Genomic DNA, 23,786 nt, shown 5'->3' on the forward strand with positions numbered 1-23,786 from the left:
CTATCTATCTATCTATCTATCTATCTATCTATCTATCTATCTATCTATCTATCTATCATCTATCTATCTCTCTCTCTCTCTCTCTCTCTATCCATCCATCGATGCATTTATTGATTGATTGACTGATTGAGTTTTGCTTTTTGGAGGGGGGAAGGCAGGGCAATTGGGGTAAGTGACGTGCCCAAGGTCACACAGCTAGTGTTAAGTGTCTGAGGCTGGATTTGAACTGAGGTCCTCCTGACTCCAGGGCTGTTGCTCTATTCACTGCACCACCTAGCAACATCCCAAGCACCAGTTATTTGAAAAATGATCAACAAAGCAGTTAATCTGGATACTGAGACAGAGGGAGAAAATATACAATACCCATTAATTTGAAAATCAGATTATGAGGGAAATTTCTTAGAAATTCAATTTGGCAAACATTTATTAAGTACTTTGTCCTACAATAAAAAGTGAGAGGAAGAGTGAAGTAGTGGATGAAGAGCCAGGTCTGCAGTCTGGACGATCTGGGTTCACATCCAGTATCTGCCACATACTAGCCTATATGGCTATGAGGATGTCACTTAGCTTCTCACTGAGTTAGGCTACTTTCTAAGACTGTAAGTTTTGTTGAAGTTGCTTGCTGAGCTGCATTTGTAGGACTTTCCATAATCGGAGTTCCCTATACTAATGGGATCATAGAGCCATAACCCTCACCCCAACTTCTTCCAAATAAACAAAGCTCTTTGATAGAGATTAGAGAGAAAAGGATAGTTGTGGGTAATACTCCCCCCCCCCCCAGGAAACGTTATTATTTAATCAAAGGAAAGTTTCAAACAAATATAATTCAGAGCTAAGTGCTATAAAATTTAAACAAAAATATTTCTAAGCATTTAGATAACTCTACTAAACACTAAGGGAAGTATACAGTTTGGAGAAAACATAATCATTAACCTTCAATATGGATAGCTAGGAGGCATAATAGAGTGATGGGTCTGGAGTCAGGAAGACTTATCTTCCTGAGTTCAAATCTGGCCTCAGATGCTTACTAGTTGTGTGACCCTGGGCAAGTCAGCAGGTTTCTGTTGGCTTCAGTTTCCTCATTTGTAAAATGAGCTAGAGAAGGAAATGGCAAACCACTCCAGTAATTTTTGCCAAGAAAACCCCAAAAGGGGTCATGAAGAATCAGACATGACTGAAAAATGATGACAATAACAACAACCTGCAATAGAGCAGGGATAGTTGAAGATGCAGGGATATCACATAGCAAGTTATTATAGTAGTCTAGGAGAGAAAGAATGAGGACCTAAACCAGAGTTTTTGCAATGGGAAAGGGGAAAGGAAGGGAAAGGGAAGAAGGGGAGATAGATACAAAGAGGTATCAGGGAGGTAGAATCAGCAGGACTTAGGAACCATTTGGATGTGTATGATGAGAGACTGATGGCTATTTTAGGTGACTCCTATGTTATAAACCTGGGCAATTGGGAGGATAGTGATGTCATTCAACAGAAGTAGAAGTGTCGGGGGTAGGGTAACAGAGAAGGGCTGCATTTATCTGTAATAGTGTAGGAGAGAGGAAAAGAATATTAGAATTTTGCTAATAACAATTGCTAAAAAATGGAATATTGAATAAAAATTTGTCAGTGTTATATCCATTCACACAGATTTAGTTAGTGATGAAACAAGTAGAACTCATGAAAATAATATAATAATAGAGTTTAATGTAGTCCAACCCTAATAGTATACTTTTTTCCCATATATTAATATCTATCCTAAAGCAGTAGGTAACCACTTATCCTAGGATTTATTTTCCTCTTTCTGATTTGCCTTTTATTCCCTGTGTCTGCTACTAATGTGCTATATAAACTTCTGGGCCTCCTTTTCCTCATCTGTCAAATAAATGAGTGGACACCATGTTTCAGCAGATAGAGTGAATTCTTGATTTGTAATTAAAGAGCCTAAATTCAAATTATAAACTGCCAATTATTTATTTATTTTTTGGGGGCCTGGCAATTGGGATTGTGACTTGCCTAGGGTCACACAGCTAGTAAATGTTAAGTGTCTGAGATTATTTGAATTCAGATCCTCCTGATTCCAGGGCTGATGTTCTATATACTGTGCCACCTTGCTGCCCCAATAGATGCAGGAAACCCATTGGATTTTTTGTTGCTGTTGAGATAATTGGGGTTAAGTGACTTGCCAAGGGTGCCATGGCTGTTAAATGTTTGAGGCTGGATTTAACAGGTCGTCCCGAATCCAGGGTCAGTACTCTATCTACCGTGCTAACTAGCTGCCCCTACCCTGCCAGTTATTATCCATGTGACCTTGGGTGACTCACGTTACTTCTTTAGGCCTCAGTTTTTACATATGTAAAATGTGGATATTGAACTAGATCAGAAAATTTTCACCTGGGATGTATGGATAGATTTTTAAAGAATTCATGAATTTTGATGGGAAAAAAATTGAGACCTTTATTTCAACTAACCTCTAAATGAAATGTAGCATTTCCTTTAATCATGAATGTAGGCAACAAACTACAGTTATATTAGACTTTATCAGATTGCCAAAAGGATCCACGACACATACACACAAAATTAAAAATCCTTAGCCTCAGTCTAAGGATTTCTAAGCTCAGTTTCAGCTATACATCTATGTTTCTATGAGAACTATATAATTTTGAGGTCCTTCCAGCTTTATGATTCTGCAATTATATGGAAAATTAACTAATTTAAAAAATTGTGAGTAAAATTACCTTTGATTTAATTAAGTAATTTCTCCCCATTAAGAGTCCATAATTGTCTACTTTTTGGTTTGTTCTTTTAAACTACTACATATTATTTCTTTTGTATGTATGTGTGAAAAACTTCAAAATATTTTTTTAATACAATTTTAAATGTTTCAAAAAGATACTTCCCTTAAATGCAGTGGGGAGGGGAAAGGTAAGGACAGTGATCTCAAAGAAAAGTTCCTACCATTGATAAAAGAGGAGTCTAAAGTTAAATACTGAGGCAGATAGAGGTTAAGTGACTTGACCACTGCCATACAGGTAGCAAGTGTCTGAGGCCTCATTTGAACACATTAGTTACCCTTATCAAGCAAACAAAAAAAATTACCCCCAAATAGTAAATTTACAAATTAATTTTGGTGTTATCATCATTTGTACTATATTGGCTTGCTCCATAAAAAATAAAATATACTAGGTGAACTCACAATAGAGGTAAAAACAGAATCATTAGAAATTGCTATACACAATTAAAAAAAATTTAAGCAATTGGGGTTAATTAACTTGCTCAAGGTTACACGGCCAGTTATTTCTGGGTGTGGTGCTGAGTATCTGGGTTCAGATTTGATCCCCAGGTCATCCCGACACTGGAGCGGGTGCTCTTACTTGCTGAGCCACCTGGCCACCCCTAAGCAGTTGGGGTTAAGTAACTTGCTCAAGGTTACAAGGCCAGGTGTTTCTGGGTGGGTGCTAAGTGTCTGAGCCCGGGATTCGATACCCAGGTCATGCCAACACTGGAGCCGGCACTCTTACTCGCTGTGCTACCTTATACACAATTTTATACCAATAAAACTTAAATGTTAAAGAAAATTGATGAGTATTTACAAAAGAGCAAAGTATATAAGCTAACTAAACAAGAAATGCATATTTAAAAAATCCATTTTCATAAAAATAAATTGAGCAAACCATAAATGAATATCTGGGACAGGGGAGGGGACTTGGTATGTAGAAGTGAATTCTAGTAAACATTTTTTTTAATTTTTATTTTTTTAAGCAATTGGGGTTAAGTAACTTGCTCAAGGTTACGCAGCCAGTTATTTCTGGGTGTGGTGCTAAGTATCAGAGCCCGGATTCCATCCCAGGTCATCCCGACTCTGGGGCCGGTGCTCTTACTCACTGAGCCACCTGGCTGCCCCCTAAGCATTTTTTTTAAAGAAAGCAAATAATATCTATGCCATAAAAAAAAAACTACTGTTAAAAACAAAGATAGTTTAAAAAAGAAAGAATAATAAAATAAAGAGGATTATTGATGCATTTATTAAAAATGCACAGAAGAAAAAGACAGAAAAAATAAAAGACAAGCAACAAATTAGAAAGTTGCAAGCTGAATTCATTATATATTTAAAAGAAAAGTCAGTTTTACATAATATAGATTATAGTAGCATCTAAAATCTTCTTTTCATGTTCTAGTACATATTTAGAAATTAGTATTTTATTGGTGTTTGCTATAATAAAAAGATAAAAAAAGAATAAAAAATAAAAAATGTCAGAAATGAAGGCACAAAACTCTATAGCAAATTCCAGTCGGTATGTGTCAGAAGAGGGGTTTGAATGCATGCCTCCTTGGCTCCAAATCCAGCAGTCTGATGCAAATATTTTCTCCAAGTAACAGTTTCTCTTCTTAGTCTAACTGCACCGTTTTTTTTTAAATTATGTAATTTAATATTTTTTTAAATCATCACCTTTGTTTCCTATTTGATTAAGAATGCTTCTCCAGGGCTCAGCTAGGTGGCAGAGTGAATAGAGCACTTGTTCTGGAATCAGGAGGACCTGAACTGAAATCCAGCCTCAGACACTTGACACACTACCTGTGTGACTTTGGGCTAGTCACTTAACCCCAATTGCCCTCCAAAAAGCTTAAAAAAAAAGAATGCTTCTCCAAGTACACTTGTGTAAGTCTCCTTCTGCCATTTTCCTCTATTTTTTTATGATTTGATTTTTTAATATTTAAATTGCTTATCTGTTTGGAAGATATTGTGCTAAGGGGACAGTATAAACTTGCTTTTTGCCAAGCAACTTTCCAGTTTTCAGAACAGAGAATTGTTTATGTTCTTTGATTTATCAAACACCAGACTGCCATGTTTGATTCTTTCTAGGACTTATTTGGTCTATTATGCTGAATTCTTTTTCTTTTTTTTTAATCAGTAACAATTTTGATAATCACTGATTCATATTATATTGACTTCAGCTCCAAAAGATAATAAATTGTTGGTGACTGATGTGGAGTAAGGAGAATGTGCAAAAATGACTTCAGTTTCTTTATTGGAAAATGAGGTAACTGAATTAGTTATCTCTTAAGATGTCTTCTAGGTTGAACTATACTTGACTTTGCTTATAATTTCCTCCCTGAAATAGGAACAGAGGGAGGACAGGCAGTGTTGTTCAGAATAGAGAAAAGGTAAGGAATAAAGTAAAAGGTAAAGAAAAAAGTGATGAAAAATGGGTGAGTTCTACTCTGGATAGCATAGCCCTTTTATAAAAATCGCCAGGCTATAACTTTCTCAACTATATCATGAACAAAGGAATATTAACAATGACTAAAAAAACATTAAAAAGGACCTAAACCTCAGGGAAGGTCAAATGCACTAGTACAATTTTGTTTCAGAGTTAATTTTTAAATTCTCTCTTTAGAGTCTAGAGAAATGTGTTTCTCTGAAGAGGAAAAAAAAGTACATTGATATGCTTAAGTGAGAAAATTTAAAAAGAGAAGTCTGAAATCATGCTTTAAAGTAAAGCCAGAGGATGTGAAATATCTTAATTAGAACAAAAAAAAAAAGCATCGACTCTCAGGATTGGGAGAGTATTTTGCTTAACTTGAAAGCCTGTGAGAGAGGTAGGGAAACAGACTTCTTGGATCTCCTAGGTGCACTAGTAAATAAATCATTAACAGCACCCAAATGAGTTTAACCTTACAATGACCAGGGTTTCTATAACCTGTACTTTTATTGCTTTAACTCAGAATTCTCCATGTTGTGCCACTGGTTTCTTTCCTTTGTAATAGCATCCAATAGTGTCTGGTGTTGTTACCTTCAAGAGATCTTTTTGTGTTAGTTAGTGGCATTGGTTCATTCTCCTGGAAAAAGGAAAATCTCTTCATTGACCAAGGAGTTATCAAAGGAAGAATGATAAGTGTTTTTCTCTCTCTCTCTCTTTCAGAAAGACAGAGACAGATAGAGACAGAGAGGCAGACAGAGGAGACAGACAAGATGAGAGAGAGAGAGAAACAGAGAGAAAATAGGCTATAAATGGCATGAGAGACGTTTTTTGTTTCATTCCCCCTTCTTTGACCCTCAAATCTACCATGTATGCAATTACTAGTAGCCTTGGGGAAAGAGATCCACTCCATAGATGACAAATCTGCTTTGCTGTATAACTGAATATATGGGGAAGAGAAGAGGAGGATGGGGGAGACAGATACATGGAGGAGAGACAGAGAAGGAGAGAGATGGATAAGAGAGAGAGAGAGAGAGAGAGAGAGAGAGAGAGAGAAGGCATGAGGAAGGGAGAGAGGAAAGAATAAGGTAGGAAGGAAGAGGTAGGGGAAAAGAGGGAGGGAAAAGGAGAGGGAGAGAATGGTATTTCTCTTTCTGTCCAAGAAGTGTTATCTTCATGTGGAAGGCGGTTAGGATGGAGAGGAGGAAACATCTGCTTTGAATTTAGAGGACTAAAGTTACCTCAGCTGAAGATCCAATCCAACCTAGGAAAGAATTGCTTTAGTTCTAAATGATCAATAAGGCCTTTCTTCGGGGCAGCCAGGTAGCACAGCGAGTAAGAGCACTGGCTCCAGTGTCGGGATGACCTGGGGATCAAATCTGGGCTCAGATACTTAGCACTACACCCAGAAATAACTGGCCGTGTAACCTTGAGCAAGTTACTTAACCCCGATTGCTTTAAAAAAAAAAATAAGGCCTTTCTTCTCTCTCCTCATCACACTAAGCTCAATTCTTATGTTGAGGGCTGAAACTCCCCACTCTCTAGTATTCAGTCATGTTCTACTCAGAAGCCTCATAACAACAACTTTGGTGACCCTTCCTGGGTTTTAGACCACTTCCCTAATGGTTAAAAAAAAATCTTTACCTAGTTAGAAAATGAGTAGTGTACTAATGTGTGCTATGCTATGAAACCTTTTATTTGTTCTCTCTCTCCATTTCCTGGCATATATTTACTAAAACTTTCCACGTTTCCAAAAGTTTCTACATTCTACCTCAGATATTTCTTTGACCACTCCCTAGGGTATATTGTATAATTTGACACCTCTCTCTCCATCTCTGTCTCTCATTTTAAATTGCCTTTAACCATCCTAGTCACTCTCTTCTGGTTGCTTTTCAGTTTGCTAATGTACTGCCTACTGGCACAAAGAATTGAGTACATTACTTCAGATATGACCTGACCAGGACAGAGTCCAATGGGAATAGCATCTCCCTTGTCAATCCAATTCACTTAAATTCAACGAACATAATTCTGAGGATTGTCTCTATTAATCCAGAATAGGTTCCATTAGTTTTTTTGACTGAGGTGTGAAACTGTAAATTTACTCATATAAAACTTGAGTCCAACAAATCCAGCCCCTCTCCCAAGAAAACTTTCAGATAGACTATCGTTCACCTGAACCTCCTTCAACTTAATTTGTGAGTTTTATTTCATTTGAACTAAAATCCTACAGTTATTGCTATTATTATTGTCACCACATTTTACCACAAATTAAATGCGTACTAAGAGACACATAAAATCAGAAGACCCCCCCCCCCCCAAGGGAAAACACTTATACACAAAACAGTAATGAAATTACAATGTAAACTGAGATGGAAATCTTATGGTCAAATAACCAATAAATCTGTAGTCAATGACGTTCTGCTTCCTCTCTATATCAGTAATCCTGCCTTGATGGAACTGACTAGTTGTAAGTAGCTGTTTAAGTAAACTCATTAGTCAAATTCATTGAACCAGTTTCTGTGTCAACAAGCACATATATGATGCTTTTATCATGCTTCTGAGAGGCAAACTTTAAAGTGTAGGTAGGTAGTCCAGGATCAAGAATTCCAATTGTGTACAGTTTTCCCAGATTCAATCAAGTTCCCCAGGTATCTGTGGCAATGATTTCATAGAGATTTCCTACTTGTGCCTTTTCTGACAGGCAAATAGGTTCCAGTTCACTGAACCACAAAATTTTACTGCTAAATATTATGCTGACTTCATCCTCAGTGGCCTTTAGGAAGGTTATTCAGCACATCAAGTAAGCAGAGAAGGCTGGGGAATAATACTGATTGAGAGGAAATATGAAATAACAAAGAGAAAAATAGAATTTCATTGGTTTATCTACTGTCAGTATTATATTGTGTAGTATTCCTAAGTAGCCACAAAACTCAGTTTTACACCATAATCTTTGAAAGGAATTGGACGATTCATGACCTATTAGTGATACAGAGTGATTCTTTCATTTTGTTTCAATAGGTTAATTAATCAATCAATAAGCATTAAGCGATTGTAATTAATTAACTAAAGTAATTAATTGATTGTATATGTCTGTTACTGTGCTAGATATTAGGGATGCAAAGTCAGAAATGCAATAGTCCCTACCCTTAAAAGCTTAACACCAAATAAATAGAAGGTGAAGGGAATAGCAGATAGAATGAATAGGAGAAACCTCATTAATGTAGAAGGTAATGCTTGAGCAGAACTGAGAAGGAAATTAGGGATTCTGAGAGACAGAAATGAGGACATTTTGTCTTAAAAGCATGGGGTTCACCTAAATGGAGAAATCTGAATTAGGAACAGCAAGAATGTCAGTTTGGTTGGACCACAGAAGGGGATTCTTATGCAATAGAGCTGGAAAGATAATTGCAGTCATGTTGTAATGGGCTTTAAAAGACAGAATAATTTATATTAGTGATATGAGGCCATAGGGAGGCACTGGAATTTATTGAGCAGGGGAATGACATTATTAGACATGCACTTTAGAAAAATCAGTTTCTCAGCTATGTGGAGACTGGATTATAGAGGGAAGGGCCTTGGGGAGGGAAATCAATTAAGAGGCTACTGTAATAGTCTATATCAGGCCTGCACAACATTCAGCGCACTGGCCACTTGCAGTCCACCAAAGGATTTCAGGTAGCTTATGAAAAATGTAGAGGATGTAAACGAAAGTAAAGACGTAAGAAGTGCTTTTTCTGTGCCCTCTTAACCCACCCTCCACTGGTCACTAGGGGGCCGCCATTGGTCACTATTGGATCCGTTGGGGAACTTGGACGGTGGGTTGCCTCTTCTACTCTCTCCTATTTGTCATGTGACCCATGGCAACCAACCATAGTTTGTGTCTAGTCTGAAAGGAGTGAGAATCCTACCATGTTTTCCATTGTTGCTAGAGCTAAACAGGGGCTCCAATGCAGCTGACCCCCATTATTCGAGGTAACCACAGGAGGGCTTCTTCCTTGCTGTGTGGCACCCTACACGTTGTCTGGGGCTCTCTCCAAGGTCACACACTCAGTTCAGTATTTCTTTGTATGTGAGCAGTCGCTGTGGAGTTTTTTTGGTTCTAAAACTCAAATTTTTGGGGTAAGTTTGTAAAATGGGTGATAAAAAGAAATGGAAGATTGAATCAGAACAGAGAGTGTTTAATCCAGAGTAGACAAATAGATACTTGTTTAGTTACATGAGAAATAAAATATTGTGCCTTTTTTTTGCTAAGAAGTAATAGCTGTTCTGAAGGAATACAATTTCTGTCAACATTTTGAATCAAAATATCCTGACTTAAGCAATTTTGACACCAATGAAAAACAAATTAAAGTGTCCAAATTGTTGAAAAATCTTAGTGGGGAACAATGATTTTTCAAGAAAGTAAACTCAGAAAATGAGACAGCTACTAAAGTTAGTTTTCAGATTTCTAAAGAAATTTATGGGGTGGTAGGGTGGCTAGGTGGCACTGTGAATAGAACGTCGGCCCTGGAGTCAGCAGGACCTGACTTCAAATCTGACCTCAGACACTTAACACTTAGTAGCTGTGTGACCTTGGGCAAGTCACTTAACCCTAATTGCCCTGACTTCCCCCCCTCCAAAAAGAAGAAAAAAGAAAAAGAAGAAATTGCTGCTGCTGGGAAGTCTTTTGCTGAAGGTGACTTCATAAAGAAGTGTTTGCTGTTTGCAGTTTCTGGATTATATCCTGATAAAAAAATGTTTTTGAGAATATGTTTGTCCCGTATGGCCCTGCAGTGAAGAGTAGATGATGATAAACGGATTGTTGACAAGAACTGTAATATGTCCCATTAACTAAAGGTAAACAGTAAGAAAACCTGCAAAATGGATTCAAACTTGTACTGCTTAGCAGAGTAAATTTTTTTAAACATTAATGTCATTTCACAATAACTAAAAATCTGAAGTAATAAGTATAATTAGTTAATTTTAATTGAAATTTCCCCTTTTTCAATATAGTTTATTTGCAAAATAAGTTAATCATTAATTATAACTTTACTTGAAAAGTAAGCCATTTCAAACCTATCTGTGACCCAAAGAAATTTAGCTTGTTTTAATTTTGGCCCCTACCTATTTGCCAAGTTGTGTAAGTCTAGTCTAGGTGATGCAGGAGCTAGGGTGAGCAGAGAGAAGGAAATATGTTGTGAATGTAGAGATGACAAGATCTGGCAATTTAGTGAATATAGGATGAGATGAGATGAGAAGAATATGTGGAACCTGGAGAACTAGAAAATGGTGGCACCATGTATAGGGAAATTCAGAAGAGCAGTAGGTTAAGAGAAAAAGATAATAAGTTAGTTTTAAACATGTTGTCTATGGGACATAAAGTTTGAAATAGTCATTTAGCAGGTAGCGGCGATGATTGGAGTTCATCAGGAGCTTTCAGGAGAAAGACTAGATCCTGAGAGTCATCAACATGAGAGATGATGAACCCATTTGAGCAGATAAATTCACCAAAATAAGTATAGAGAAGAGATGAAGGCACACAGTACAGAACTATGAGGAATGTCCACATTCTCATAGATGATAATCCAGCAAAGAAGACTGAGGAGGAGTTAGACAGGAGGAGAGAAAAGAGAGAGTAGTGTCCTGAAAATCCTGAGAAGAGAGGAGGAGATGGTGGTCAACAGTATCAAGTCGTGCAGTTAATCCAAGAAGAATGAGGATTGAGAAAAGACCAGTAGATTTGACAATTAAGACATTGGAAAGGGCAGAGTCAGGATGCAAATTGTAGAGTATTTAGAAGAGAATGAAGGGAGAAGAAGTGGAGGTAAGACAAGTTAACACCTTTTCCAAGAGAATGAAAAAGGGAAGAATGATACGGGACTATAGCTTGTGGGGACAGTAGTGTCTAGTGAGGGTTGGAGTGATTTGCAGTATGTTTGTAGGCAAGAAGGCAGGATCTACTAGATAGAGAGTGATTAAATACAGTATAAAGGAGAGGGACGATAAAGAGGAAATCTGCTGGGGAAGGCAGGAAGGAATAAACGTAAGGCTACAATGCTGAATCGTGGGATCGTAGAATGTTTGCGCTAGAGGCGCAACTTTAGTAAGATGGACAGTGAACAGTCCTTGAATGATTAGAGATGTTAAAATTAGAATAAACGCACTCATATTCTCTTCCCTCCCCCAGAGTTCAAGGCCTCAGTGAATCTAGTTCATCGACTGCTTAATCCACTTCACAATGATAATACCTGCTTGTAAGTAAAGCAGTGGGAAGAGAAAAAAAGACATTGAGGTTTTAGAAGCAATTCTTTAGAAGTGATACAAGTTATTTCAGTACTTGAGGGATTTGTTTTGCATAGCAAACCCCCCCCCTCCCCGTTTTCCCCAACTGGCAACATATGTTACTTCCTGTTCTTCACACCGTTGAGCTTTGCTCAGCACTTCTGGGAAATGTACTTTCCCACCTGGGTTCCAGTAAGAGTCTGTCTTAGGGCTAAAGAGGGACAAAACCTCTTGAATGTCCCCTTTTAGTCACTCACACAGCTTCCACTTTTGTTTGAACCTGTCATGGAATTTAATAGCCTTCTCATTTGTCTCCCTTCCTCAAGTGACTGACTACTCATTTGAGTCCATCCTCTGCAGGTGCCCTTCGCAAAGAGAATGCAAATTTTAATCAGTCCAACTAAGACTTATTAAAATCTTAGCTTGAAAAGATTTATTTTTCTTGTTTTCTTGGCCAAGTAGAATAGCCTTTGCTTTGGAAATGGTAGAACAAAACAGGGAGAGTGAACCTTAGAGAAATAAGCAAATAGTAATAGAGTTCCTTTCCTTGACAAATATAAGTTACCTGGCCCAGATGAACTACACCCTGAACTACTGAAAGGACAGATATAATGACTGAACCATTGTTGGTGATCGTTGAAAAAGTGTGAAAAATGAGAGGGGTGACACAAAATTAAAGAGGGGTGAATGTTCCAATTTTTAGGAAAAGGGGAAAGAAATCAGAGTCTGAAAATTATAGGCCAGTGAGTCTGAATTTGATTTCTTTGTAAAATTTTTAGAATGGACCATTAAAGTGATAATTGACATAGCTATAGAAAGGGAAGTGAAAATTACAAAGAACTTGGAAGGAATGCCAGATGTGGGATGGGGGACAGGGAGAAGATGGCAGGGTATGGCAGGAACTCCCAAGAAGGAAGACAAAGATGAGGAGAAAGAATTCGTAGAGCCCTCATCACTGTGACAGAGAACTGTGAGCAGATGGAGAAATGCATCAAGGCCCCTGAGCTGCTGGAGCTCTGAGTCCACCACATGTCTGCCCACTCCCACATCAAAGAGGACTGTACCAATTTGCTCTTTGACTTGTATGCCAGAGACCACTGCGTGGCTTGCATAGTCTTTGAAGGTGTGAAGTAAATGTTTGCCCTCCCCTGCCAAGCGCTCCAGGTTTTGATCTATTGTTGGGGAGGGGGTGGCCCATCTCATCAGCATCATTTCCTTTCACCCTTGATCTCAAACACTATTATACCAAATGTCTTGTTATTCCACGTGAGGCCTTGTGGCCTTAGACTTGGGCCTGGAGCCTATGTGAACCATAGCAGTCCTGTTGGAACAAAATTTAGTCATTTTTGGAAAAAAAAGAAAAGGTTTCATGAGGAATAAATCATGCCAGACTATTCTTATTTACTTTTTGAGGGAAGGATACTAATCTGTTAGAAGAGGGGAAATGCAGTAGATTTGGTTTTCCTAGTTTCTCACAAAGTATTTGTTAGAGTATTCTGTGTAGAAAAGAGATATGTGGCCCAGGTAAATACTTAGTATAATGTCTGGCACATAGAAGGTACATGATTAAAGACTTATTGACTGACTATGAGATGGAAGCAGAGTTATATGAATGGCTGGAATTAGAGAGCAGTTATTAATTACTTGATGTTTTTAAGGCAAAAATCACCAGTAGATGCCCCAGGGATCTATGTGTTTGTTTAGTATGACTTCAATAAAGGTCTGTGATTTTCTCATTAAATTTGTATATGACACAAAACTATGAGAGATAGCTAATATACTGGATGACTGACTCAGGATTTCAAAATCTCTTGAGAGACTAGAGCATTGTACTAATTGTACATCTAAAAAGATGGAGGTTAATAAGAAAAACTGTAAGATCTTATACTTGAACTCAAAAATGTCTACTTCACAACTGCCAAATGAAAGAGGTATGGCTAGATAGTAGTTTGTCTGAAAAGGATCTGGAGTCTCAATGGATTGTAAATAATGTGGCAACCAAAAAAGTTAGTGTAGACTTTACCACTTGAAGAAAGTGATAGTGATGGGGTACCTGGGGTCTAGGTCATTTTGTGAAACCAACTTGTGAAACCAGTCTGTGAAATTGTAACTGCAATTTGTATTGTAAAATTATTATCTGTGAAATTCCTTTCCCAACCTCTGACTCTGCCCCTTCCCCCCATCCCCACTAGGCCTAGGCAACACCTTTGGGACTCCTTTGTTCTTACTTAATCCCTCATGTCTCCTCCGGTCTGGCCCAAATCCTCATGTCTCCTCTGGCCTGGCCCAAATCTTATCTAAACTATCTATGCATTGAGGCCCCTCCCATCAGGCCAGCCCTGACAATGGCAGCCCTACCCTTTAAAAATAAAAGCATGTACCCCTCTCATTCACAGGTCTCCTAAAGGACTCTTGCCCGCTGTAATGGTGTAATAATAAACTTTCTCAATTCTAACTCCAAGCAAGGCTGAGCTGAATTCTTTCCAGACGCCCTTGCAGGTTTCCTGGTCTTGGATGAGATCAGGGTCCCTGCTGAACCTATCGGGATCCCGTCCCCCCATCATTTTGGCGAGCCAGCCAGGAGAGTCTGTGGTCTCAAGCTTTCTTGGAGTTCCCTGGTAAGCTCCTTTACCTCCTCCCTCTCGTCCTGTACGTCGGGTCCTTCAAGCACCTAGGAAGGCTTGATTGGACGATTCCGGTCTGGGACCGGAATCCAGTCTATTTTTTAATAGACCCGGGAGATCCGGGCTATTTGTAATAGACCTGGGACACATCCCACATGGATGGGGGACGCCCTGTCTAGGGACAAGTGTCTCCTTGTCTAAAAAAATATATGCACATATTTTTTTAGGCAAGGCTTTTCACGTGAGACGTCACAGAAAAGCAGACGACTACAAGTGATTCTGACTCGGGAGACGGGAAAGGATGGGTCAGTCTCCCTCCATACCCCGAGACTCACCTCTAGGATGTCTTTTGAACAATTGGAACAAACTCGGTCTTCAAGACCTCAAGAAAAAACGTCTCATATTTTTCTGTAACACTGCCTGGCCCCAGTACACTTTGGGGGATCAGGAAAAGTGGCCTGTTGGTGGAACTTTAAGCTATAACACCATACTGCAGCTTGATCTGCTATGCCGCCAACAAGGGAAGTTCACTGAAGTTCCCTACGTCCAGGCTTTTATGTCCCTCTCTCAGAACACTGAGTTCAGAAAACAGTGTAGAGTTCTAGTTAAGTTCACCCCAGCAAAAGGGAATTCGATCGACCTCCCGGATGATCCCTTTCTTTCTGGACCCCCAATAGCAGCCCCGAGAGCGGGTCCCCCCCCTCCGGGTCCCTCTCCATTGGGTCCATCTACTCCTTCCCCATGCCAGGAAGCTAGCAGACCTCTAAAGGATATTCCTCCCCCACACCTGCCAGATCCGCCTGCACATTGGTCTCCTAGGCCTGTGCAAGTGAATTTGGTTCCAGGGAATCCCTTTCCTCCCAGACCTTCCCTTACTAGGGGTGGAACTCCGGATCTCCCTTCTCCACCCCCAGCCCCTGATTCCTCCACTCCCTCCATGCTGGATCCTCTAAAGGAAGCAGCAAATTCCACCGGAGGGACGCTACCGGACCCCTTACTTCCAGCGACCATAGCCCCCTTGAGAGAGGTCGCTGATTCAACTGAAGGAACGATTAGGGTCCATGCCCCCTTCTCGATCTGTGACCTCTCCCAGATCAAGGAGAAGCTAGGCCGGTACTCTGAGAACCCCACTAAGTTTATGGAAGGGTTCAGGGACAATTCTCTCCAATTTGATTTGTCTGGGGAGATATTAACATCATTCTCTCCACTTGCTGTACTATAGAGGAGAAAAAGAGAATCTGGGAACTAGCCCAGAAGTTTGGAGATGATATGGCCATCTCCTCACCCAGCAGGTATTCTCTGGGAGCCACAGCTGTCCCAGTGGCAGATCCTGGGTGGAATTATCAAGTAACTGCAGACAGGGAGAAAAGAGACCATCTGATACTCTGTCTGGTAGAAGGGATGAAAGTAGGATTTAAAAAAGCTGTGAACTATGACCGCCTCAGGGAAATTACCCAAGGTGCAGATGAGAACCCAGCCCTTTTCCTGGGCCAGTTGGTAGAAGCCTTAAAATGCTTTACTAACCTGGATCCCAACTCTCCTGAGGGGATAACCATCCTTGCCATGTATTTTATTAATCAGTCTGCCCCAGATATCAGGCGGAAATTTGGGAAATTGGCTATTTTCAAATACCTCAGAACGAATTGTTAGAGGCAGCCTTTGGAGTCTTTAAAGACTGGCAGAGGAAAAAGAGACCTAGCACTGGCAGAGGAAAAAGACCGTAGGGCAAAGGCCAGAAATAAAGAGCAGACTCAGCTTCTAGCTGCGGTCCTGACCAGTAACCTTAGCAGCACCCCCGATACTGGGAGCAGTAAGATGGTCTGTCTCCGATGCAACAGGGAGGGTCATTGGGCACGTAACTGTCCTACTAGGGCTGCTCCCAGGGGGAGACCTCCAGAACTGTGCCCAACCTGCAGGAGTGAGGGCCACTGGAGAAGGAATCGCCCGAGAAAAGGCCCAGCCGGTGAGTCCCGTGGTCAAGCAGCCTCTCCCCAGTGCCCGGTCATTCAGTCCTCTCCAGGCCTGGATCTACGGGCCGGGGCTCGGCTTAGCTCCCACCTTCTCCATCTCATTGGCCGAGCTCTGGGCTGAAATCGACATCTCCGGTGAGCATATTAACCTGCTGGTGGACACTGGTGCTGCTTTCTCCCTCTTGTTACAACATTCTGGTCCTACCCGTATCTCTAGCCGTGGGGTGATGGGCATTGAAGAAAAAGTGAGGACTTGTCAAGAGACATATCCTCTGCCCTGCCAGTATGGGGATTTGTTAGTTGAACACTCCTTTCTCATTCTTCCCTCCTGCCCAGCCCCTTTATTGGGGAGAGATCTGATGGTGAAATTCGGTAGCCAGTTTTCCCTAATCAAGCCTATTCCATCCCTCTTGGCTGTGCTTACTCAACCCTGCCACGTTCCCTCTGAAGTATGGGAGGGGGTTGAGTCTGATGTCTGGGACCAGGGAATTCCTGGACATGCTACTCATGCCACCCCAGCTGATGTCCGGCTGTGGGACCCTAAGGTGTACCCCCACCGGCGCCAATACCCAATTAAACCTGAGGCCCGAGAGGGACTGCTACCACTGATTGACAAATTTCTAAAGTATGGGATTCTTGTTTACTGCCAGTCCCCATGTAACTCCCCAATTCTCACAGTGAGAAAGCCAAATGGGGGGTACCGCATAGTTCAAGATTTCAGGGCAGTTAATGAGGCTGTAATTCCTATTCATCCCATAGTGCCTAATCCATATACAATTCTGGCCCAAATCCCAGGGGGTACCCAATGGTTCTCTACTCTAGGTCTTAAAGATGCCTTCTTTTGTATACCACTCCATGAGGACTCTCAATTTATTTTTGCATTTGAGTGGACTCCCCCTGGGAAATCCATTTCGTGCCAGTTAACCTGGATTGTGTTGCCATAAAGGTTCCAGGATAGTCCCCACTTATTTGGACAAGCCTTGGGGAAGGATCTGCGGGACCTGGACTTGCCTAATAGTAGCCTGATACAATGTGGATGATATTCTTATTTGTAGCCCTACCAGGGAGGAATCCCTCAGGGCCACCACAAAGACTCTTAATTTCTTAGGGGCCGGAGGGTACCGGTGTAATGGAAATGCAAATTTAAAGATCTTCCCTGCCCCTAGGCTAAAGTGCACCTGGAGACTGGGGTGGGAGGCTTGTTTTTCAGTTGATACTTTTTGATTGGCCAGTGGGTCCGGAAGGGTTGTTGCATTCTCTGAGCCAGGAGGAGGCTATATAAGCCCTGGTGTGTGGCTTTGTTTTGGGACTCACTTTGAGAAATGTTCTGTGATTTGATCTGAATTCTGGGAAGCCGTTGTTGAGAGTCCCCCGGCTTTGAAAAACCCAGAATGTGGAAACCCAGATGTTGACTGGGTATGGATGTAATGGTTGGACAGTTTGGAAATCTGTCTACTTGATGTTTCTGTCTTGATAATTATGCCTGTATACTTTGAGGTTCAGGGTGCCGACCTTTTCTCCTGAACAAGGTAAACGATATATGTCTGACTGATTAAAGTAAGCTTGTTAACCCATTTTGAGTTGCTTTCCTTTAACAAAGCAGATCCAAGAACCTGTGGTAGCTGCAAACCCTGAGGACGCTTGGGGTGCTTGCTGCTACAACCGGCTCTCTTTGTCTAAGGCTCAAATACCTTGCCAAAGTGTTAAATATCTGGGTCATGAATTAACCCCCACCTCTTGATCCTTAACACCTGAGAGGAAACAGGCTATACTGTCTATTCCTGTCCCAGCCACTAAGAAACAGCTCTGTACTTTCCTGGGCATGGCTGGATTTTGTAGAGTTTGGATTCCTAATTTTGGACTAATTGCTAAGCCCCTTTATGAAGCTACTCAAGGGCCTGATACCCTTCCCTTAGAATGGGGACCTGATCAGGCCACAGCTTTTAAAACTTTGAAATCTAAACTGACTTCCTCCCCGGCACTGGCTTTGCTGAATCTGGAAAAACCCTTGACATTGTATGTAGATGAGAGGAGGGGTCAGGCTTTGGGGGTTTTAACTCAGTGCCTAGGACCTGATCCCAGGCCTGTGGCATATTTTTCTGAACAACTTGATTCTGTGGCTGCTGGATGGCCCTCATGTCTCCGGGATGTAGCAGCTACAGCTGTCCTAATTAAGGAAGCCTCTAAACTCACACTAGGCCAGCCCTTAGAAGTTTTAAACCCCAATGAGTCCAGAGCATCCTAGAAGCCAAAGGTCACCAGTGGCTAGCTAGCGGACGGCTTACTAAATATCAAGCCCTGCTCCTGGACACCCCTGACCTAACTCTCAGAGTGTGCCATACTCTCAACCCGGTTCTCCCTGACATGGCCCCTTCAGAAGGCCTTATTCATAATTGTGAGGACTCCCTCGACTCAGTACACTCAAGTTGCCAGGATCTTAAAGATGCCCCTCTCCCTAATCCTGATGAAGAATGGTACACAGATGGCTCTAGTTTTGTAGATCAAGGGGAGAGGAGGGCAGGTTTAAAATCAGTTTAAACTGCACCATAGAAGCCAAGCCCCTGCCCCCTGGGACCTCTGCCCAGAAGGCAGAACTGATAGCACTCACCAGAGCCCTGGAGCTAGGGGAAAATAAAAGGCTAAACATTTTCACTGATTCTAAATATGCTTTTCATGTGTTGCATGCTCATGGGGCAATTTGGAGGGAAAGGGGATATCTGACGGCAAAGAATTCTCCTATTAAACATGCCCAGGAGATTTTAACACTTCTCCAGGCTGTACATAAACCTAGTGAGGTGGCTGTTATTTTCTGCAAGGACCATCAAAAGGGAGAATCAGATCAGGCTGTGGGGAATCACCTGGCAAGGTGAATTGGAAGCAGCCCGCCAGCTGACTCTGATAGCCCCATTAGTGCCGCAGATCTCTGACTCCTTTAAGCCCTCTTACAGCCCCCAGGAACAGACCCTCTTAACGAGAGGGGATATACTCTCTCCGCCTCTGGGTGGTTTCGGACCCCCTCAGGCCAACTTCTTATCCCAGAGGGAAGCCAGTGGAAGTTGCTGTCGGGTTTACATCAGGCCACACATCTGGGGAAAAATGCCCTTCAATCCCTAATAAAGCCCCTTTTTACAGGACGCAAGCTAGCTGAGACTATCCGGCAAGTTTGCCTTGTGCCCAAGTGAATCCTGAGGGAGCAATTAAGCCACCTCCCCTGTTAAAACCTGTTCAGAGGAGGGGTACCTATCCAGGGGAAGACTGGCAAATAGACTTCACCCACATGCCCCCGTGCAGGGGATTTAAATTACTCTTGGTCTTTGTTGACACTTTTACAAACTGGGTTGAAGCTTTCCCTTGTAGAAGGGAAAGGGCTCAAGAAGTATCCAAGGTCCTACTGAAAGAAATTATACCTCGGTTTGGCCTTCCCAGCTCCCTACAAAGTGATAATGGTCCTGCCTTTGTTTCCCAAATAACTCAGGCTGTGGCATATGCATTGTAAATCACTTATTGCCTTCACTCTGCCTGGCATCCACAATCCTCAGGGAAAGTGGAGAAAATGAATCACAGCCTCAAGCGTGTCTTAACCAAATTGTGCATTGAGACTGGAAGTGACTGGGTGACTAATCTCCCCATAGGTCTACTCAGGGTTCGAATTACACCCTGGGAAAACCTTAAACTAAGCCCCTTTGAACTCCAGTATGGAAGGCCCTTCCTGACATCTGATATCTTGGTAGACCCAGAACAACATTTGGTCACTCAATTTGCCTCCCAACTAGGTGCCGTTAGGAAAGCTTTATCAGAATATGCTAACAAGCATCTCCCCCAACCTTCCAGCGACAAAGTGGACTGCCCCACCTCCGTGCAACCTGGGGATTGGGTTTACTTAAAATCCTGGAAAAATCAAAAGGGAGAACAGTTAGAGGCCACTTGGAAGGGACCCTACCGAGTTATTCTTACCACTCCCACTGCAGTGAAGCTGGAAGGCCTCCCTAGCTGGACCCATAATTCTAGAATTAAACCACTGTCACCTCTTGCCTCCCCCACAGGGTTCTGGAGAAATCCTTAACTAGAAGGTGCATAGAAGGAAGTGAAATCATATTCGACCTATTCCTTTTATGTATTAGCCTCTTTGTAATTGCCATTTGCCCTAGCAATGTTACTTTTAACTCTTCTCTTTCTTCTCCCTGATATCTTGTGCGCCTTTACCTTTAGGAAGTGGGAAGACAACTACCTAGTCAAACTGGGGAACTCTGTGGGTAAAGGAGGAGCCCAGGACTGTTGGGTATGTCACCCCCACCCACAGGGCAATCCTCACCTTCGCCCAGAGGCAGTCTTTGCAAGGGCCCCTCTGCCGGAGGTAACCACTTTGGAGGTCTTTGCCTCCCCTCTGATAGTGGCTACCCCTGCATGGGCTAACTTATCTGTCTCTACTCCATGCTTTCCAGCAGGCAATTACTCTCATCTCTGGGAATTTAGCTCTACAGTCACCCCACAGGTGAAGACTCCTGTCAGGGGAGGGTTTGTGAAAGTCTCTGCTGGCCTCTTGTGCTGCTCTGTCTGTGAGGACGTTTATAGTAATGAGTGCCCTTGCAACTTCACCACTGCCAGCTGCACCTCCTGTGAGGAAGGGACATTTCCTACCTGTACCTGTGATCGGTTCCCACCTACTACCCTCTTGGTGGGCCCTCCTTACCAGGCTTTCCCTTCTCATTTGAACCATAATGATACTGCTTCCCCCAGATTTAAAACCCTTGTTGACATTTTACAGGTGACTCTTCTGCTGGGAACCTTGTCATGCAATCTAACTGACCCACGGAGCCTCCATGTTCAAGGCCTACTACGAACGGGCCCCATTTGTGCTCCCCAAGGATATTCCTTTCTTTGTGGGATGGTGTATCAGCAATGCCATATTCACAATGCCTATAGAGATTACAAATATGCTGATATAATTATCCATCACAAAATATGTCAGGTTTGCCATTTGGGGAAATAAACTAGAAAATTTATTAAGATACCAAAAGACTGAGTCCCAAAACCAGAAAGTGAAAGCCATCAGAGTAGTTATGATATTGGCACAGGTAGATAAAGTAGAAAGCACCCACATTCTCAAGCCTTTAAAACAGAACAGGCTACCTCAGGCAAAGGTCCTCCTCTCCCCACTCACAGCAACCACCCAGCGCCCTGGAAGCGGGCTCCCAGCAGCTCCGGCCCCTGGCAGTCCTCAGCAGGAGTCCTTAGCAGAAAATCCTGCTCCGAGCAGCTCCGGCCCCTGGCAGTGCTCAGCAGGGGTCCTAACTTAAAAAAAAAAAAAGGCAACTGCCGCCAACTGCCAACCGCAGGACCGTTAGCTCGGCTTTTCACTTTCTCTTGCTCTGCTATGTCAGCACGTCCATCGGGCATGGGAGATCTTTAAATCCCATAACCCTTACATGGGTGGGTCAGAGGTTATGAATTCTGGGGACGAGGTACAGTGCAATGCCACCACAGGGCAGGACCCAAGACCTGCTGTCTTGGCTACTAGGTGTCTGACCCCTTACAAGAGCTATGGGATGTGCACTCTGGGATTTCTCGCACCCCCTCTACCTATTTATAATGTCACTAAGCAAGGCACTTCTCCTTTAAAATGAGTTAAACGAGGTTTTGTGGATAGTGTTCTTTGGTATCTTAAAAAGGGATCAGAATATCTCATGCCTTGGTATGGACATTTACAACATGAATGCATTCTCTCAAACCTGACAGTAGCTTTGCATCATTTGGTGACAGAGACTGCATTTAGCCTTCGGGAAATCCAGTAGTCTCTGGATTCCCTGGACAATCACATAGCCTTAGATTATCTGCTGGCCTCTAGTGGAGGTGTTTGTGCCCTAGCTAACACATCCTGCTGCATGTATATCAATAATTCCCGAGAGGTAGAACTCCGCACCAAAAATATACTGGAAAAGGCCAATTGGATGGAAGAAATTCATGAAACCCTTAATGTACCAGGTTCCTCCTCTAACTCATGGTGGTCCTGGATTTTCCCTCTACTGGCTCCTTTCTTGGTCCCATTCCTAATCATAGTCTTTATACTTCTTTTTGGTCCTTGTCTGCTTAACCTTCTTGCTAAGCTTGTCTCTTCTAGGCTCAGTGCATTCCACTTGCAGATGATTGCACAGGCTGAGTACCAACCGTTGCCTGAAGTCGTTACCCATCACCCCTTGGACCTGGCATCGGCCAAATTCTGGACCTTGGCCACAGACTCCACCCCTTGAACGATGATACCCTGAGAGGCAGGGACAGCTCTTCGCCCCTTCCCAGCGGGAAGTAGCTCAGGAAGCTGAGATCATCTTCCTGTACCCCCAAATGAATTCGGGTGTCATCTATTTAAGGGGGGAATGATGGGGTACCTGGGGTCTAGGTCAATTTGTGAAACCAACTTGTGAAACCAGTCTGTGAAATTGTAACTGCAATTTGTATTGTAAAATTCCTTTCCCAACCTCCGACTCTGCCCCTTCCCCCTATCCACACTAGAACACCTTGGGACTCCTTTGTTCTTACTTAATCCCTCATGTCTCCTCTGGCCTGGCCCAAATATTATCTAAACTATCTATTCACATGCTCCTCTTGGTCAGCTCTGACCTTTGTCTATGCATTGAGGCCCCTCCCATCAGGTCAGCCCTGACAATGGGGGCCCTACCCTTTAAAAGAAAAAGCATGTACCCCTCTCACTCACAGGTCCCCTAAAGGAATCTTGCCCGCTGTAATGGCGTAATAATAAACTTTCTCAACTCTAACTCCAAGCAAGGCTGAGCTGAATTCTTTCCAGACGCCCTTGCCGGTTTCCTGGTCTTGGATGAGATCAGGGTCCCTGCTGAACCTATCGGGATCCCGTTCCCCCATCAATAGTGTCTAGGAATAAGGAGATGATGTTCCCTTATGCTGTCTTCATCAGACCCCCTCTGAGCATTATGATCATTTCTGTTAAACATAGTGATAAGGGGGAGGCCAAGAGAGAAAGAGTTACTATTTACATTCACTCTGTGCCAGGAGGGCCCAAAAAATAATCATTAAGTGGTGCTTGGGCAGAGACCTATTATTCAATTGGTGATATCCAGAGTGAATTGTGTTTAAGGCTTGGTCTTTGAGAAAGAGTCTAGCCAGTAAACCCTAAGTTAGCTAGGTAGCTTTTGGCTGTCAAACTTTACCTTTTGTCCTTTGAAGGAAAAACCACAACCTGTGAGCAGTCTGAGCTGCGTAAATGGGGACCCAGCTGGCCAGTACCAGCTGGACAACTCTATTCCTCTCCTCCCTTCCCCTCTCCTATCCTTTCTTTCCCTTAGGGTGTTCTGCCCAAAGGAAGGTAAATTTTCTTTCTTTTTTTTTTTTTTAAAGCAATCGGAGTTAAGTAACTTGCTCAAGGTTACATGGCCAGTTATTTCTGGGTGGGTGCTGAGTATCTGAGCCCGGACTTGATCCCAGGTCATCCCAACACTGGAGCTGGTGCTCTTACTCGTTGAGCCACCTGGCCGCCCCTAGAAAGGTAAATTTTCAATGAGGAAAACAACAAAAGGAAAGGTACAGACGTCAGGAAGGAGAAAGATAGAAGGAAGTTTCAAAATTTGAAATAGGAAAAGTTGATATCTGAAAACTCTTCTCTTCTCTTTCTCTTGGTATTCCTCTTCCTGGCATGCAATGTCATGCCTTAAGGCTTCCACTGTGATACCTCATTCAGGCCTACCTTAACCCCTGTGCTCTGTAATT

Source organism: Petaurus breviceps, unplaced genomic scaffold (genome assembly GCF_028583685.1).
Source record: "Petaurus breviceps papuanus isolate PSGF00001 unplaced genomic scaffold, PetGlider_PUasm1.0 118, whole genome shotgun sequence".
NCBI lineage: Eukaryota > Metazoa > Chordata > Mammalia > Diprotodontia > Petauridae > Petaurus > Petaurus breviceps.